This window comes from Capra hircus, chromosome 3 (assembly GCF_001704415.2).
Source record: "Capra hircus breed San Clemente chromosome 3, ASM170441v1, whole genome shotgun sequence".
In the NCBI taxonomy this organism is placed as follows: Eukaryota; Metazoa; Chordata; class Mammalia; order Artiodactyla; family Bovidae; genus Capra; species Capra hircus.
The window spans coordinates 66394889-66412804 of NC_030810.1; the positions used below are offsets into that span (position 1 = coordinate 66394889).

Below are 17916 nucleotides of genomic sequence, written 5' to 3' on the forward strand. Positions count from 1 at the left end.
TTTACTCTCATTCCCTTGTGGCTCAGAAGTAAAGAATCCGCCTGCCAAGAAGGAAAAGCAGGTTCAAACCCTGGGTAGGAAAGATCCGGGAGAAGGAAATGGTAACCCACTCCAGTATTCTTGCCTGGAAAATCCCATGGACAGAGGAACCTGATGGGCTATAGTTCACAGGGTCACAAAAGGTCAGACACAACAGAGTGACTAAACAACAACAAAGAAATTATTGTTTACTTGTTGCTTAATTTGCCCCAGATTTGTTCTTTGAGAGCTTCTTCAACCTGGCTCCTGGGTCGTTTGGCCATGCTTCCGTCATATTCTAAGCACTTTTTTACTTTGTGGCACCACAAGGTATTCCTGGTCCTTCTTGTACTTTGCCTGAGTCAGCTCTAGACCTGGCTATTTCTCCAGAAACCCTGATTCCCTTATTTGGATAACGGAAGTTTGATGCCAGGATATAACACTAGATGTGACCTTATTTCTAGGTCCCCTCATGGGCCAAATTCAGAAACACATGTATGAATACTAGCACATGAAGATACATCTATATTTATTTCTGCCTTTCTGTATACAGCCTTAATTTCCTGCTGATGTTTTAAATTGGAGGATAATTGCTTTACAATGTTGTGTTGGTTTCTGCTATATAACAGCATGAATCATTCATAAGCACATACATATCCCCTCCCTCTTGAACCTTGCTCTCACCCCACCATCCCACCCCTCTAGGTTGTCACAGAGTGCCAGGCTAGACTCCCTATGTTATATACTGCTCATGTTTCCTATTGCAGTCCAACACAACAGGAATTACTCAAGCTTAACCTTTCAACTCCATACTCTGACTATGAAAGCCACAGCTCTTATTATCATAAATTTGCTTATGTGCTCAGTCCTAGTATATGTATAGTTTCAAAGTTGCTAATCCATATCTTGGTGATAAATAGATTTACTAATTAAAGTGCATTATTAAGACACAGTTGTTTTGTCTTTAACCTAATATATATAGTCAAAACACTGTATTCTGAAATTCTTAGGTTAGTTCTTTCCTTCCTCATCCTCTTGAGCTGTTAGTTTATTCATTTGTAACACAGTCAGTTTCATTTGTTACTATTTGAGCTTCATTTAGGACTCCTCCACATCTTGGTTGGGCTTCTGTGGTCGCTCAGAATCTGCCTGCCATGCGGGAGACCTGGGTTCAGTCCCTGGGTTGGGGAGATCCCCCAGAGAAAGAAATGGCTACCCACTCCAGTATTCTTGCTTGGAGAATTCCATGGACAGAGGAGTCTGGCAAGCCACAGTCCATAAGGTTGCAAAGAGTCGGACATGACTGAGTGACTAACATTTTCACTTATTTCACATCTTGGTTAATTTTAGTATGGGATTATTTGTTGAGTATGTGAAACATTTTGTAGTTGTGAGAGTCAGAGCTTTCCAAAAAGGTATACTCAGAGAAATGTCACTTTTTCTTCATCTGACCACTCCATTCCTGTTCCGCCCTTCTATTCTTGAAAGCTCAGTAGTGTCCGACTCTGTGCAACCCCATGTAGCCCACAGGTTCCTCTGTCCATGGGATTTCTATTCTTACTACCTCATAATCACCCATTCTCTGAGAATAAACCAATCTAATTAGTTTCTGGTTGATACTTCCTAGATATTCTTTCTATAAATCAGATATATTTTCCTATTCACATTTTTAATAAGAAAGATCACATTTTACAAATATATGGAAATCACTCTATATCACTTCATAGAAAGCGTGCTCATTCTTTTGGATGGGTGTCTACTCCATTAAATGTATATACCATAGTTTACTTAACCACTCCTATGTGTGGGCACTTAGATTGCTTCTAGTGTTTTTCAATTACAGTGCTGCAGTGAATAACCCTGCTTTCAGATTGTTGCAGCTGTTTCTTCAGAATAGATGCTGGGGAATGAGGTTGCTCTGTCAAAAGGCAAGAGTGTATACTTTTGTTGCTTATTGCCAAATTCTTTTCCAGAAGAAGGGTATACCAGACTGCATTTCCACTGGCTCAGCTTGTATCCCATTTCCATAACATGGAGATTTTTTTCCTTGTGTCTCACATCTTCTGACTTCATTACAAAATTCCTGTCAAAGCTTTTCACCTTCAAATTTTGATCTTTGGACAGGACACCCTGAGCTGTCTCACCTCAGGCATATGTAACAGGCAGCCTGCATCTGGGGAATATTGTGTCAAACATTTATAGAATGTGAAACACATGCCATTCTAACCCAGTCTTGGACCTGGTTTCTCCCAAGTCTGTTCCTGGGCAAGTTCTGGATCAGACTGAGACTCAGGGTGCCCAGCGGCTTCCTCCTCTCAGGGACAGGCACTCCTGAGAGGCCACAGTCCACCCTGTCTAGTGACTCACTGCTTCTTAACCGTTGATCTGCTTCTGAATTCATGTGTTTTCGCCAAGACTGATACCTCTAATCTGAATTTCACTCTTCATGACAAATTGAAATTACAATGGAGTAATCATAGTTCAGACATACAAAACTAGAGTTGAGTGCCATTAAGAATTTAGTCTAAGGCATATCCTAGCTACATGAAAAGCTTGAATTTTCTCTGACCTGTATCACACCTAAGGACACCATCAGCTGTATTTGGGACAACATCTGCTACCTGCAACTTTATGGTTCAGGGTTCCCTCCTCCCCCCTGTGGAACTTTAAAACCATTTCAGTGATTTAAACCAATTTAAACTCAATTCAGCAACCAATTCAGGTCCTTACTTTTTGCCTTAATTATAATCCATAACACATAATTTTAAGTAACTGGTCTTAGTTTTGACCTTTATAAACTTTTTCTATTTTGTAGTCAAGAGGAACACAAGTTTTTAAGTGCTTCTTGAACTTGTCTCCCAGGCTGCAGTCCTAATAAACCTTGAATAAAACACTTTTTCCCTGGTGGCTCAGAGGTTAAATCGTTTGCCTGCAATGCAGGAGACCTGTGTTCAAACCCTGGGTCGGAAAGATCCCCTGGAGAAGGAAATGGCAACCCACTCCAGTATTCTTGCCTGGAGATCCTATGGACGGAGGAGCCTGGTGGGCTACAGTCCACGGGGTCACAAAGAGTCGGACACGACTGAGCGACTTGACTTTCATTTTAATCGGGTCATAGTTTCTGAAATTTTTGTTAACACTCTATATTTCACTCAATTATGTTACCAAATTTTGACCTCCTTGTGTTTGAAGATTGATTCTTTATTATCTCCGTATATATCAACTGGCATATTGCTTTCAATTACCTCAGGTAATGAAGCTACTCTTATGAAACATGATCTTATAAATGATCATGTTTCCTCTCTGAACTCTGTTCTATAAAAAGTATTTATTCGCATGATTTTAGTCATGACCTCTTTAACCAGGACTTGATGATTTGATAATTTTATAGCATTAAGAGAAGTTGAAGTTTTCTTTTAGTAATGCCCTACTTACCTTGTTAACTTCAATGTCTCAATCCCTATAACTGGAAATGATCACAATAAAACTTTTATTAACTTTTTGAGATATCAACAAAGACAGACTAAGGGATGCTGGTTTTTATTCTTATCCTACAAGAAAGCATGATTGCTTCTATTATAGTTGATTACTTTGACTTCTGGCTGAAGACTGGAATCTTACATGATGCCAGTCTTGCCACCTACCTGGCTTCCCATTTCTCTAGGGATGGCTAAAATAAAAAGCTTTTCTTTTTTTTCCCTATGATAGTACTGTACTCATTTCCTCTTACAACGGTGGCCCACAAGGATTGCTGGCAAGAAGATTGTCTGGTTTTAACATGAGACATAGCACGTTTATAAAATGAGGATCAATCAGTTACTGACCAGAAAAAGTGGCTGCACAAAGATTTTGTAAGCTCCCAAATTACAATAACCTGTAGCCTTTTTTTGTAGACCCCATGTTTTAGCACTTGGAAAGTTTTCAATAAAGACAGAAGTGAACTCCGAGCTTTAGTTAGTGGGTTTTGTCAAAAATAAAGACACTTTAATAAAGTATCAGGAAAGAATCTTGAAGCATTCCTGGCTCTCAGTTTAGACTCTGCCTCTGCTGGAACCTAACTCAACACAGAGCTCAGCAGTGGGCACCTAGACGACACCCTGCTGCCCAACCTCAGACTTTCATCTGAACTCATGACAGATCAGGCTCTGCGCAGCCTGTCTTAGTATGATTGCTTTAGAGAAAGTGTGCTGCCTCCCGTAAATCTCTTCCCACCCAGCCTCAGTCTTACCCGGTGGAGAGATTCTGTAGAGACGAGCAGAAAGCTGCCTCAACTGGAAGGTTAGAAGAGCTTGTCCTCTTTGTGTTTCTTCTGAGTTTGGTTTCATGTTTCTCTCTCACTGGCAATTTGGGCTTTGCTTTATCCCTCCAATCTCCTGGGGCTTCTCAGATTTTCCAGACAGCCAATGACAAGAAAGCAAAACTGTCAGGCAATGTCTGCAAAGAAATGGCACTGAAACTGAAAGCAGAATCTAAGGCTACTGTGGAAAATTCTGAAAGAGATGGGAATACCAGACCACCTGACCTGCCTCTTGAGAAATCTGTATGCAGGTCAGGAAGCAACAGTTAGAACTGGACATGGAACAACAGACTGGGTCCTAATAGGAAAAGGAGTACGGCAAGGCTGTATATTGTCACCCTGCTTATTTAACTTATATGCAGAGTACATCATGAGAAACGCTGGACTGGAACAAACACAAGCTAGAATCAAGATTGCCAGGAGAAATATCAATAACCTCAGATATGCAGATGACACCACCCTTATGGCAGAATGTGAAGCGGAACTAAAAAGCCTCTTGACGAAAGTGAAAGAGGAGAGTGAAAAAGTTGGCCTAAAGCTCAACATTCAGAAAACGAAGATCTTGGCATCCAGTCCCATCACTTCGTGGGAAATAGATGGGGAAACAGTGGAAACAGTGTCAGACTTTATTTTTTGGGGCTCCAAAATCACTGAAGATGGTGATTGTAGCCATGAAATTAAAAGACGCTTACTCCTTGGAAGGAAAGTTATGACCAACCTAGATAGCATATTCAAAAGCAGAGACATTACTTTGCCGATTAAGGTCCACTTGGTCAAGGCTATGGTTTTTCCTGTGGTCATGTATGGATGTGAGAGTTGGACTGTGGAGAAAGCTGAGCACCGAAGAATTGATGCTTTTGAACTGTGGTGTTGGAGAAGACTCTTGAGAATCTCTTGGACTGCAAGGAGATCCAACCCATCCATTCTGAATGAGATCAGCCCTGGGATTTCTTTGGAAGGAATGATGCTAAAGCTGAAACTCCAGTACTTTGGCCACCTCATGCGAAGAGTTGATCATTGGAAAAGACTCTGATGCTGGGAGGGATTGGGGACAGGAGGAGATGGGGACGACAGAGGATGAGATGGCTGGATGGCATCACCGACTTGATGGACGTGAATCTGAGTGAACTCCAGGAGTTGGTGATGGACAGGGAGGCCTGGTGTGCTGCGATTCACGGGGCTGCAAAGAGTCGGACACAACTGAGGGACTTAACTGAACTGAAGGCTACAAAAGAATTGCAAGATCTATGCTAGTGAGAGAGCGTGACATGACTTCTCAACTGGAACTTTTAAATTTTATAATTAGAAAACATCTTAGAGATTGCTAAAAAGAAAAATGAGAGAAAGATCCATTGGATCAATTAAAATAATGCTGTTTTTTTCTTGTTTGGAGACAGTTTGAAAAGTATTAGGATGAGAAAACCTAATATAATGATTGTCTAGGTCCAATTAGATTCAGTCACAATGTAGCTGGTTACTCGTGTTTAGTAAGTGAGAACTGTAAGTTCTCCAGGGGAATGACTGTGTCATACATTTTTTTAATTCTCCATACTTAATCCTAGTACTGGCACTTAGTGCTTAATAAATAATAAAAAATGAGGTTATATTCCATCTTTTGCACACTTGATTCATACCCAGTGACATCTTCTATACATACATTATCCCCTCTTAGTCTTATACCACAATATTTTTACCACAATATTATTTACTTTTATCACAATATTAGAGAGATTTAATAACGTGCTAAAATCACAAGTTAGTAAGTATGACTGAACCCCAAAAGTCTTTCTCTAGAACCCATGCTATCAACCACCTCACTTAATACCTCTATTGTTGCCAAGTGAACAACAATAATAATAATGTTTCTTATTTATCAGTTGCTTCCTAGGCCAAACTCTTCACATGTTATTACCTATTACATATAATAATTAGGCAGCTTGAGTTTGTAGTCCCTGGGCTCTTTGGGGCTTCCCTTGTGGCTCAGCTGGTGAAGAATCTGCCTGCAATGCAGCAGACCTGGGTTTGATCCCTGGGTTGGGAAGATCCCCTAGAGAAGGGAAAGGTGACCCACTCCAATATTCTGGCCTGGAGAATTCCATGGAATATACAGTCCATGGGGTCCCGGAGAGTCAGACACAACTGAGTGCCTTTCACTTTCACTTTCTTTCACTTGGGCTCTTTTGATTGAGGACTTCCTTGGGACTTTGACTTATTTATAAATAACTTCTAGAAAAATAGATACTCAATAGAAAATTGAAAATAATAATTCCGCTCTTCAAAAAGAAGGTATCCAAATGATCATAACATTTGAAAAAGATCTAACAGCAAAAATCATAAGATAAATCAAGTTAACATCACTAGCATATTGTAGCACACACCTGTTACAATGGCCTAAATGTGGCTCAGACAGTAAAGCGTCTGCCTACAATGTGGGAGACCAGGGTTCGAACCCTGTGTCAGGAAGATCTGGAGAAGGAAACGGCAACCCACTCCAATATTCTTGCTTGGAAAATCCCATGGACGGAGGAGCCTGGTAGGCTACAGTCCATGGGGTCGCAAAGAATTGGACACGACTGAGCGACTTCACTTCACTTCAAATGGACAATACTGACAAATGGAAAGGTAGACTAAGACAGGGAGCTACTAGATTCTCAGAGTTCCTGAGTAAATCTAGTGCAACCACTCAGGTAGGCTTGGTATTGATATTGGTGGCACCAGAAGTCTCCTAGTACTTATGCCCTGTGTAGTCCCCTCCACATCAAGTTCATGTTTAGCCATGTGACTTGACAATGATGTGTCAGCAAACATGACCCAGGGGTGAGAAGTATTCCTGCAACTTTCACTTCCTATTAATATGAGTGAAGTTGAATGTGAAAGTAGGACAGGGCTGAAATAGGATTAATGCTGAGAAATCACCTGTTGCTTCTCCAGACCAGTGAAATCTGTCGCTTATATCAGGCACCAAGAACTAATTTCAGTAACAGTTTAGTCTTCCTGTGAATTATATGTAATGAGAGTGTGCTTATAAACTGGAAAAAGTTCATTTCCCTATCCCCTTTACAGAGGTTCTCTTTTCTTCAGAAATTAATAGACAGTTTCTTTTCTTTAAACTTCTAAATGTAGATAAAAGTCTAGGGTCAAAATAAAATCACTGGCAGCTTTACCACTCAGAGAAGTCTCCAAGTGTCTAGGCTTCACCCCTATTGAAAAATGACCACCCAGAAAGCTAAAGCTTCAGGCTCCCTAACACTGTGGGAGTTTAACCTAGGTTCAGTCTTAGCTAAAGCTGTTTCTACTTATGGAGATAAGAAAAGTTTTATATTATTCTTTCAGATGAGAGAAATTAACTGGTAGCTACCTCAACTGTCCAGCGAGATTAGGGTGAACTCTGTAAAGGAAGGCATGGGAAGTTCTGGACGTCACAGCAAATGGTACTGCCCCACACTCAGTGGAAAACGGGATGCTGTTGACCCAGGGAAACATGTCACATACCAACTAAAACAGTGCAAAAGAATCTTACCTGTTCGGCTGTAGGAAAAGTATAACATTTCATGCTACTTACTAGTCACTTTCAGTCTACCTGTATGCACGTACTTAATTCTTTTTACCCTAAAATGAGACAGTCTTCTTTCTTTTGCCCCATTTCTGTAGTGTAGTGGTTATCAGGTTTGCCTCACTTTCATAAATTTTTAAATGTGAATCCAAACAGATTTCAATGGTAAATTAAGTGGAAGATTTTGTTCATGAGGGTGATTGTATGTTGATAAGTCACTGTCATATCAGTATTTTTAATGAGCTACTTTGATAACACTTCTCCAATTTTCAAAAGGAAAGATTTTATCTCATATATCTCACTGTTAACATAAATGGCCAGGGTTTTTTGTGACTGGCCAAAAAATCACCAGATACATTAGGATCATCTTTCTCTTTGCTGATGTTAACTGTGTTAACTAGGCACACAGTTATATTGTGGGGATTTTGACATTCCTCCTTCTGAACGCAAAATAACCTGATGAAAACTCTTCCATCTGTTTAGACTGGAAATTCTAATTCATCCCATCTCTTCCCTTGCAGGCAAGGCAACATGGCCTCAGAGGCCCACATGCTAGGCCCAGAGTGTCTCATTGAGAACATTAATGTGTGACTGCTGGTTAATCCAGAAGCTCTGAAGATCCTGTCTGCCATCAGGCAGCCTATTGTGGTGGTGGCTATCGTGGGCCTCTACTGCACAGGCAAGTCCTACCTGATGAACAAGCTGGCCAGGAAGAAAAAGGGTGAGTGACATGGGCAGAGCCCAGCCAAGTCCCTTCTGTCCACCCACAGCCCCAGAGTGAAGCACAGTGATGTGAGGAGAGGACGTGAGAGACCTGGGAGGGATATTGAAAGCTACCTTTCAGTCCACAGCTATGTTCTTATCGTCACTACGACCTGTATCAGATCACAGCTCTTTGCACTTTGTCTTAGTTTCTTTTTCAAAATCACAATTTTTTCCTTTCCTAGAAAGACAGATGTGGTAGTAAAAAATAAGTAATGTATGTAATAATAAACCACAAGACATTTACAAAAATATTCATGTAGTGGGAGCATTTGTATTGATCTTTAAGATATAAAACATTTTAAATATGTATTATTTATTCTTATTTCTTTTCTTATTTTTAATTGTTGTTAAGTTATACATGGGCTTCCCCAATGGCTCTGCAGGTAAAGAATCCACCTGCAATGCAGAGATGCCGGAGACCCAGGTTTGATCCCTGGGTAGGGAAGATGCCTGGAGGAGGGCATGGTAACCCATTCCAGTATCCTTGCTGGGAAAATCTCACGGTCAGGGGAACCTGGTGGGTTATGGTCCATGGAGTTGCAAAGAGTCAGACACAGCCGAAACGACTGCACATGCCCTCATGCAGGATACACATACATAAAATTTACCACAAAATTTACCATTGTAACATTTTTTTAAATTCTGTGGTATTAAGTAAATTCACACTGTTGTGTAAACATCACTAACATCCATCTCCATAAATTTCCCACAACAGTAATTCTATACCCTAATAAACAAAATGCCCCAGCCTTTGGCAACCACAATTCTATATTATCTATAAATTTGACCAGTCTTGAAATCTCATGTAAAGAATCATACATTATTTGTCCTTTAGTGATAGGTTTATTTTGCTGAGTGTGGTGTCTTCAAGGTCCAACAATGTTGTACCATGTATCAAATTCTCTTCCTTTTTAAGGCTGAGTCATTGTATGTGATACCTGTTTGCTTATCCAGTCATCCAGTTTATGGACATTTGGACTGTTTTCTCATTTTGGCTACTGTGAATAATGTTACTAAGAGCATGGGTGTTCAAATATCTGTTCTGTCCCTGCTTTCACTTCTTTTGGATATACACCAAGAAGTGGAATTGCCAGATCATGTGATAATTCTATGCTAAGCTTTTTAAAGAAATCACCATATTATTTTCCACAGAAATTCTACCATTTTACATTCCCACCAGAAACACACAGTGGTTCTAATTTCTCCACATTTTCCCCAACATTTGCTATAGTTCTTTTGATAATGGCCATCCTAATGGGTATGAAGTAGTATCTCATTGTGGTTTTTTAAAGTAAAATATTTGTTAATATTATCAAATTCATTCAGTGTCAAATTTTCCAACTTCATTATAAATATCAATTACTTTTCATGATTCACATAAGCTGTATGCTATGTTTTGTTGCCCTTTTTTTGAAACACAGTTGATTTACAATATTGTGTTAGTTTTAAGCATACAGCAAAGTGATTCAGTTATACATACATATATATTTTTTCAGGTTATTTTCCATTGCAGGTTGTTTTAATACATTGTGGTTTTGCTTAGTACTTCCCTAATGACTAGTAATGTTGAGGATCTTTTCATGTGTTCATTGGTCTTTTGAACAATTTCTCAGGAGAAATGTCTATCAAGTCATTCGTTCATTTTTTAATTGGGTTGACCTTTAATTTATTTGTGTTAAATTGAAAGACATTTATATATTCTGCATATGAATCCTTTATCAGATTTATGACTAGCAAATATTTCCTCCCAATTTGTGTGTTATCTATTGAACTCTCAATAGTGTCCTTTGATCGGAGAAGGCAATGGCACCCCACTCCAGTACTCTTGCCTGGAAAATCCCATTGGCGGAGGAGCCTGGTGGACTGCAATCCATGGGGTCGCTAAGAGTCGAACAAGATTGAGCGACTTCACTTTCACTTTTCACTTTCATGCATTGGAGAAGAAAATGGCAACCCACTCCAGTGCTCTTGCCTGGAGAATCCCAAGGATGGGGGAGCCTGGTGGGCTGCCATCTATGAGGTCGCACAGAGTCGAACACGACTGAAGCAACTTAGCAGCAGCAGCAGCAGCAGCAATGTCCTTTGATACATAAGCGTTTTAATTTGGATGAAGTCCAACTTATATATTTTTATTGTTATTTACATTTTTGGTATTATTTCCAAGATATCTTTGCTAATGCAATATTGTGAAGTTTTTCTTCTGTATTTTCTTCTATGACCTTCATAGATTTATTAATAGCTCTTAAGGTCTTTGATCCATTTGGGTTAAATTTTGTAGAAGGAAAGCTTTCTCTCTTTCATTGTTGAATATTATGTTGGCTGTGTTTTTTTTATATGACTACTATTATGTTGAGATTTTCCTTAAATTTCTAGTTTGTTGATTGTTTTCCTCATGAAAAGGTTTTGCATCTTTTTAAGTTTTTGATATTCTAATTTCCCTGTTTCTCTGATTGTAAGTAAGATTAATGCTTGTTGTGGTTTCAGTTCTCCTAAACTTGATTTTGTTTACTTGCATCCCAACTTCCAGAACCACCTGATAGTAGAATTCCACCCTCTCTTTTCCCCATGCCCCCTTGCAGGCTTCTCTCTGGGCTCCACACTGCAGTCTCGCACGAAGGGCATCTGGATGTGGTGTGTGCCTCATCCCGAGAAGCCAGACCGTACTCTAGTTCTACTTGATACCGAGGGCCTGGGGGATGTGGAGAAGGTAAGGAATGAGGTTCCAGTTTGGACTAAGCCCTCGTGTCTGAATGTCCTCTACACTTTTAATTTTCCTTTAAATAAGACCTTTGTTTAACCATGTTTTTTCATTTCTGTTTATATGCTATGAAACCAAGTTAGGAACCAGGGGTTAGGAAAATATTCATAAGGCAGAATCCTAGAGGAAGAGCATAGTGGTCAGTAGATAGTATCCTAATTAATAAAAAGCTATAAACTAAGCCAGTTAACACAGATGCATAAAGGGAGTACAGATAAACTCTAAATGATGAATTTTATCCTGCAAAGAACTTTAGTTAATGATTTAGGTTCCAAAGCCCCATACCCTTGGCTTTAAATTTAAAGTCGGTCAGTAACTCAGTGACTTTTGTAAATTATTTGACCTTTTTAGCCTCAGCTTTCTGATCCGTAAAACAGGTGTATTAGATCTACATTTGCCTCATAGTATTGTCTGGAATATTTATAAGATAAGAAACGGGAAGTGTTAGGTGAACAACAATATCCAACTGAGATAGAAACAAGTATTAGTACCCTAATAGTAAGACAATTTTTCTGTAAAAGTAAAGAGAAAAATTAAATTTAAATTACATTTAAGACCTTTGACTGTCCACCCACAATGACTATTTGCTTTGCAATTATCTACCAATGATCATAAGAGGGTCTAGTGAGAATCAGGGTAAAACAAAACACATCAGAAAACTATTCAAAGTCATTTTTGCTTGGATTTGGTTTTCTTTGTCACCAGTCTTGAAAGAAAGAAAAAAAAAAAAAAACTCAAGTTAAATGAGCATCCTTTTACTACTGCTGATCAGGAAAGTGCCATTAAGAATGAAACACAGTCCTGGTAAAATATGTTCTGATTTCCAGGGTGACAACCAGAATGACTCCTGGATCTTTGCCCTAGCAATACTCTTGAGCAGCACTTTCGTGTACAATAGTATGGGAACTATCAACCAGCAGGCCATGGACCAACTGCAGTATCCTTTTGGGATCCAAACCACATCAAAGTCAGAGGGGAGACCAAACTTTAAAAATCAGCTGACTAACCATGAATCCTGGTGAAACAAACAGGAGAAATATAAAAAAGAATTCAATGGCAAGGGGAAAATCCTATAACCTACCGAAGAATTGATACTTGGGATATTTGGGTTAAGAACAAAGGAGAAACAAGGCTTTGTATGTGGAACTAATATAGGATGAGGGGGGTACTCTTTATTCATGCCAGTTTTCCTTATTTTGCTACTCAGCTATGTGACAGAGCTGACAGATAGGATCAGGGCAAGATCCTCACCTGATGTGGATGAGGTTGAGGATTCAGCTGACTTTGTGAGCTTCTTTCCAGACTTCATATGGACACTGAGGGATTTCTCCCTAAACTTGGAAGCAGATGGACAGTCCATCACAGCAGACGAGTACCCAGAGAATTCACTCAAGCTTAGGAAAGGTAAAGGGGACTTAGAATTGGTAAACAGATGACAAAACACTAAAAACTATTGTTCCTTAGTTTTCTGTCAACAGTTGTCTTCTACTTACAGTTTCTATTTCTTCTCAAGGGGTGATTACTAAGAAGTAATGCTTGTTTCAGTTCAGTTCAGTCGCTAGGTCGGTCCAACTCTTTGCGACCCCATGAATTGCAGCACGCCAGGCCTCCCTGTCCATCACCAACTCCCGGAGTTCACCCAGACTCACGTTCATTGAATCAGTGATGCCATCCAGCCATCTCATCCTCGGTCATCCCTTTCTCCTCCTGCCTCTAATCCCTCCCAGCATCAAAGTCTTTTCCAATGAGTCAACTCTTCGCATGAGGTGGCCAAAGTCCTGGAGTTTCAGCTTTAGCATCATTCCTTCCAAAGAAATCCGAGGGCTGACTTCCTTCAGAATGGACTGGTTGTCTTCTCCAACACCACAGTTCAAAAGCATCAATTCTCCAGCACTCAACCTTCTTCACAGTCCAACTCTCACATCCATCCATGACTACTGGAAAAACCATAGCTTTGACTAGACGGACCTTAGTTGGCAAAGTAATGTCTCTGCTTTTGAATATGCTATCTATCTGAATAATAAATTTGGCTTTAGATTATTTTTCTCCCTGTTCTAGGAATAAATTTCTTTGTCTTTCACCTTGCCCTGTGCTGTGATTAGATTGATATCTCCATGCTTAGGTCTTGTGGTGCTGTAACTAGCCAAAGAGTAGGAGTAGAATGGTCATTTATTTGAAGAAAAGAAATTCAAGCATGAACCCTGCACAGTTCAGGGCTGGTAAAGGATTGCCACAGGCAAATATTGTCCAATCTAGCCTGCCAGCTGGTTTTTTAAATATGATTTTATTGAAACAATGTCATACCCATTCATTTACAGTTTCTCTATGACAGTTTTAGGCTACAATAGGAGATTTAAGTACTCAGAAAAGAGACCATCTGGCTTGCAAAGTCTAAAATATTTACTGTTTGACCCTTTACAGGAAATGTTTGCAAGACCCTACATTAGGCAAATTCCTTTTTTCTTCCTCCAGGTACCAGCCCTAAAGATAAAACTTTTAATCTGCCTCGACTCTGTATCTGAAAGTTCTTCCCAAAGAAGAAATGCTTCATCTTTGATTGGCCCACTGATAGGAAGAAATTGGGCCAGCTTGAGGAACTGTGTGACGATGAGCTGGACTCTGAATTTGTGCAACAAGCTGCAGTCTTCTGTTCCTACATTTTTAGCAATTCCAAAACTAAAACTCTCAGGAGGCATCAAGGTGGATGGACCTCATGAGTCCTCTTAAAGTATTCACTCTCACTATTAAGACTAGAGGATGGTGTGATAACATCCATGTAGCTTCAACTTTGAAAAGTGCACATCTACTGCTATTATCGTGATAAATTCTAGGTGGCACCAACACTTCTGATAGGTTTGATTAGTCAGACTTCATAGTTGAGAAAAGACACAAAAGGCAAAGAATAAAAGCTTTAAGAGCTGACAATTGTCCTAGTAAACTGGATCTGCCCTGTCCAACATGGCTGTCCCTAGACAGGTATGCCTATCTAAATTTAAATGTAGCTAATAAAAAACTATAGAAATTTAACATTCTGATCACAGAGCTATGTCTTAAGGGCTCATACCTACATGAGGCTAGTGGCTCCCACCCTGGACAGCACACACAGAATACTTCCAACACCAAAGAAATTTCTCCTATAATGCTTTGCTAGAATAAGCAAAATGGAGGACTCATTTTGATTTACTCCACAAATATTAATTAAATGTTTTCCATGGACTTACTAGGGCTGATGATACAGACATAAATGAGAGAGATATGGTTTCTGGCCTAACAGTACCTGCAGGTGAAGTAAATGTACTCAATAAACACAAAAGTTTCTCAACTGTTGATGTATATATACCTACTGAGGATCTTGCCAAAGAGGAGGGTCCTAAGTCAGTCAAACTGGGGCAGAGGCTGACAGTCTGCATTTTTAGTAAGTTTTCAGGTGATGCTGTAAAATAAATGGTTGGTAATAAACAACATTAGAATTAGACAGAATAGAAAGTTTCCTCACTCTGCCTACAGTAAACATCATTATAGTTCTCTGTCGTAGGTTTAGAGACCCTGGTGCAGACCTATGTCAATGCCATCAACAGTGGGGATCTGCCCTGCATGGAGAATGCAGTCCTGGCCTTGGATGAGATTGAGAACTCGGCTGCAGTACAAAAGGCCATTGCCCACTATGACCAGCAGATGAGCCAGAAGCTCCAGCTGCCCTCAGAAACCCTCCAGGAACTGCTGGACCTGCACAGGGCCAGTGAGAAAGAGGCCACTGAAGTCTTCATGAAGAGTTCCTTCAAAGACATAGACCAATATTTCAAAAAGAATTAGTGGTAATTTTTTTCTCAAGTTTACACATGTTAGACTCTTGGAAAGTAAAGTATTACTAGAAAATGAAGTAGGTGTTTATTTTGTGAAAAGCAATTTTTCTAGACAAACATTATTTGTTATCATAAGAGGAACCAATTTTATTTATGATATATTTTATTATGAAGCATTGAAACTTTTTTCTTTCATGAATAAACTAATAATCGTCCCTATAATTTCATTACATGCATACAGGTAATAATCAGAACTTCTAATCAAATCACAGACTCATTTTTATCAGACCGATTGGATATTTTGGCCAAAAGCAAAGAATATTTTATTCTTAGTTATCATGAGCAGGTTTATATTGAGCTACATTTATTTCACATGCAATCATTTGTCCAGTTGGAAAATTAGGAGTTTTCTCCAAAGGTGAAGCATGTAGCTAGTAATCTCTGCTCCAAAGGTTACCCTCATGGAGAAAGAGGCCTCTGTAGAAAGGCAGGATCAGGAGGAAGGATATGATTTTGTTGCATTTCTGTGAGTTCTTCTAGTGATCACAGACATTTTTTACTTTTATTTGTTTGAGAAGCTTTTCCAGAAATTTGGAGGTCAAGCTAACCTCTTTAAATTCTTCTGTTTATTAATACTTATATTTTACATTAAAGGCCCAGCTGGGTAAAAAGCAAGATGACTTTTGTAACCAGAATCTTAAAGCATCAGAAGATCATTGCTCTGCTTTACTGAAGGATATTTTCAGTCCTCTAGAAGAAGATGTGAAACAGGGGATTTATTTGAAACCAGGGGGCTATCGCCTCTTAATGGAGAAGAGGCAAGAGCTGAAGAAGAAGTATTTTCAGGAGCCCAGAAAGGGCATACAGGTAACCAAGTTTGATTCTGGGAAGCTACTGATGCCTTCTTGAGGTGACAGTGTGACCATGTGTGTTGTACACAGATGCGCAATTACAGGACCAACGTCATTCAGGCTCTCATTCTATAAACACGTACAGGGAGCCTGTTACACCAGGTATAACCAATGTGCTTATACAAGAGCATACCCTAAGTTAGCAATTGAGTTATCAACTGGATTACCAGATGTATCCAAAATTTCAAATAATGTCATCATGTATCTCTCTGCCTGTGGCTGCCCCCAGCCCTACACTTCCCTCCCTCCCATTCTCCCTCTACCCACTTTATTCAGATCCACTTTCTCCATGATGCCTTTATTCTCCAACAAGCTCACCCCATAAGGGACCACAGCACCAACAGCTCCAAAATCAGAGCCCTCAGTTTACAAGCACAGAGAATCACTATTTACATGTATATCAACGTCTTAAAAAGGATTCTGCTTGGGAGGGCGCCTTGCTTGGCCAGTCTGGAGCATGTGCTCAGCCCAGTGACAGGGAATCTGATCACCAGGCACACCAGGGCCAAGAGGAGCAGTTCCTAGAGGGAAAGGGGGAAAACATGAATAAGTGTTTACAGTCATTTCCTACTACTAACCCCATTATGTCCGGGTCCCAGGCTGAGGAGATTCTTCAGGAATATTTGAAGTCCAGGGAGTCTGTGACTGATGTAATTCTACAGACAGACCAGACGCTCTCAGAGAAGGAAAAGCTGATTGAAGGTGAGGAGCAAGTCAAGAGACTAGACAGCCTTGAAAGCTCTTTAAAGTTCTAACTAATTCAGCTAGGTGAACTGAGGAGCCTTAAACTATAGCAACATGAGAAAAGATGTCTCTTATTCGCTAATATCTTTTCTGAGTAGGGTGTATGCAGCCAATAGCAACAGTGATAGATAACTTTAGATGGAAGTAAGAGGCAACTTGGTCTCCACATACATTTTTATTTTCCCCCTTCCTCCTGACAGTGGAACATGTGAAAGCTGAATCTGCACAGGCTGCAGCAACAATGCTGGAGGAAATGCAAATAAGGAACCAGCAGATGATGGAAGAGAAAGAAAAGAGCCATCAGGAACATGTGAAACAACTGACTGAGAAGATGGAGAGGGAGAGGGCCCAGTTACTGGAAGAGCAGGAGAGAACTCTTGCTCTTAAACTGCAGGTATTTAAGTGCAACACCGTGAGGTTCCTGTTATTCTGTTTTCCCTCCACACTCCCTGGTCACAAAGGTGGCCCCGCAGTGAGAACTTGAAGCCCAGAAGAAGGACCTTGCATGCTTACTTGTCCTTTTCAATCCCTGTTTGTCTGCCTGAACTGGCCCCTGCAGTGTCTTGTTACTGAAAGACTTTACTTGCAGTTATGTCGCACCTAGCCTTTTATCACTGTATCTGTCAATCAAGGTAGCTGTTATCCGCTAGGCATTAAAAAAAGGGTCTTATCCGTATCAAAGCAAGAGCTGTCATGTCCCTAATACTTAGGAGATGGAAGAGAGGTTCAGACAACACTAAATAACTTATATAGGGTCACAATGCATGGGAAGATATCTGAACTGTCTTCACCACTTACAGGGATCCATGATTTTTTTTTTCTGTCACAACTGGTATGACCTTTAGCTATAAGAAATCCTTCATAAGCAGAAGGACTCCTTAACTCACACTGCTGTGTCTATCTGTCACCCCTACTGGTTTCCTATGCCCTGCTCCTAGTATGTGTTGAGCTGTGCAGAAATCCAGTATGGTCAAGTCTGGGACCCTGATTCCCTCACCTATATTTTGGTCCTTCTGCCACCAAGTTGTGGAAGCTTAGGCCAAATTTCCTGATCTAAGATTCAGACA

General features: G+C 40.0%; 1 protein-coding gene and 1 pseudogene across 1 annotated transcript in view; one reads left to right on the forward strand and one right to left on the reverse strand.

Annotated features, from left to right (window-relative positions):
• The window catches only part of LOC102170144 (guanylate-binding protein 1), a 104086-nt gene extending 99745 nt beyond the window's left edge, over positions 1 to 4341 (reverse strand). The window contains exon 1 of the mRNA XM_018045709.1: positions 4247 to 4341. The gene's annotated coding sequence lies outside the window, so the exon portion shown is untranslated. The remainder of the gene's footprint in view (positions 1 to 4246) is intronic.
• LOC102181828 lies at positions 11221 to 17380 on the forward strand (annotated as a pseudogene).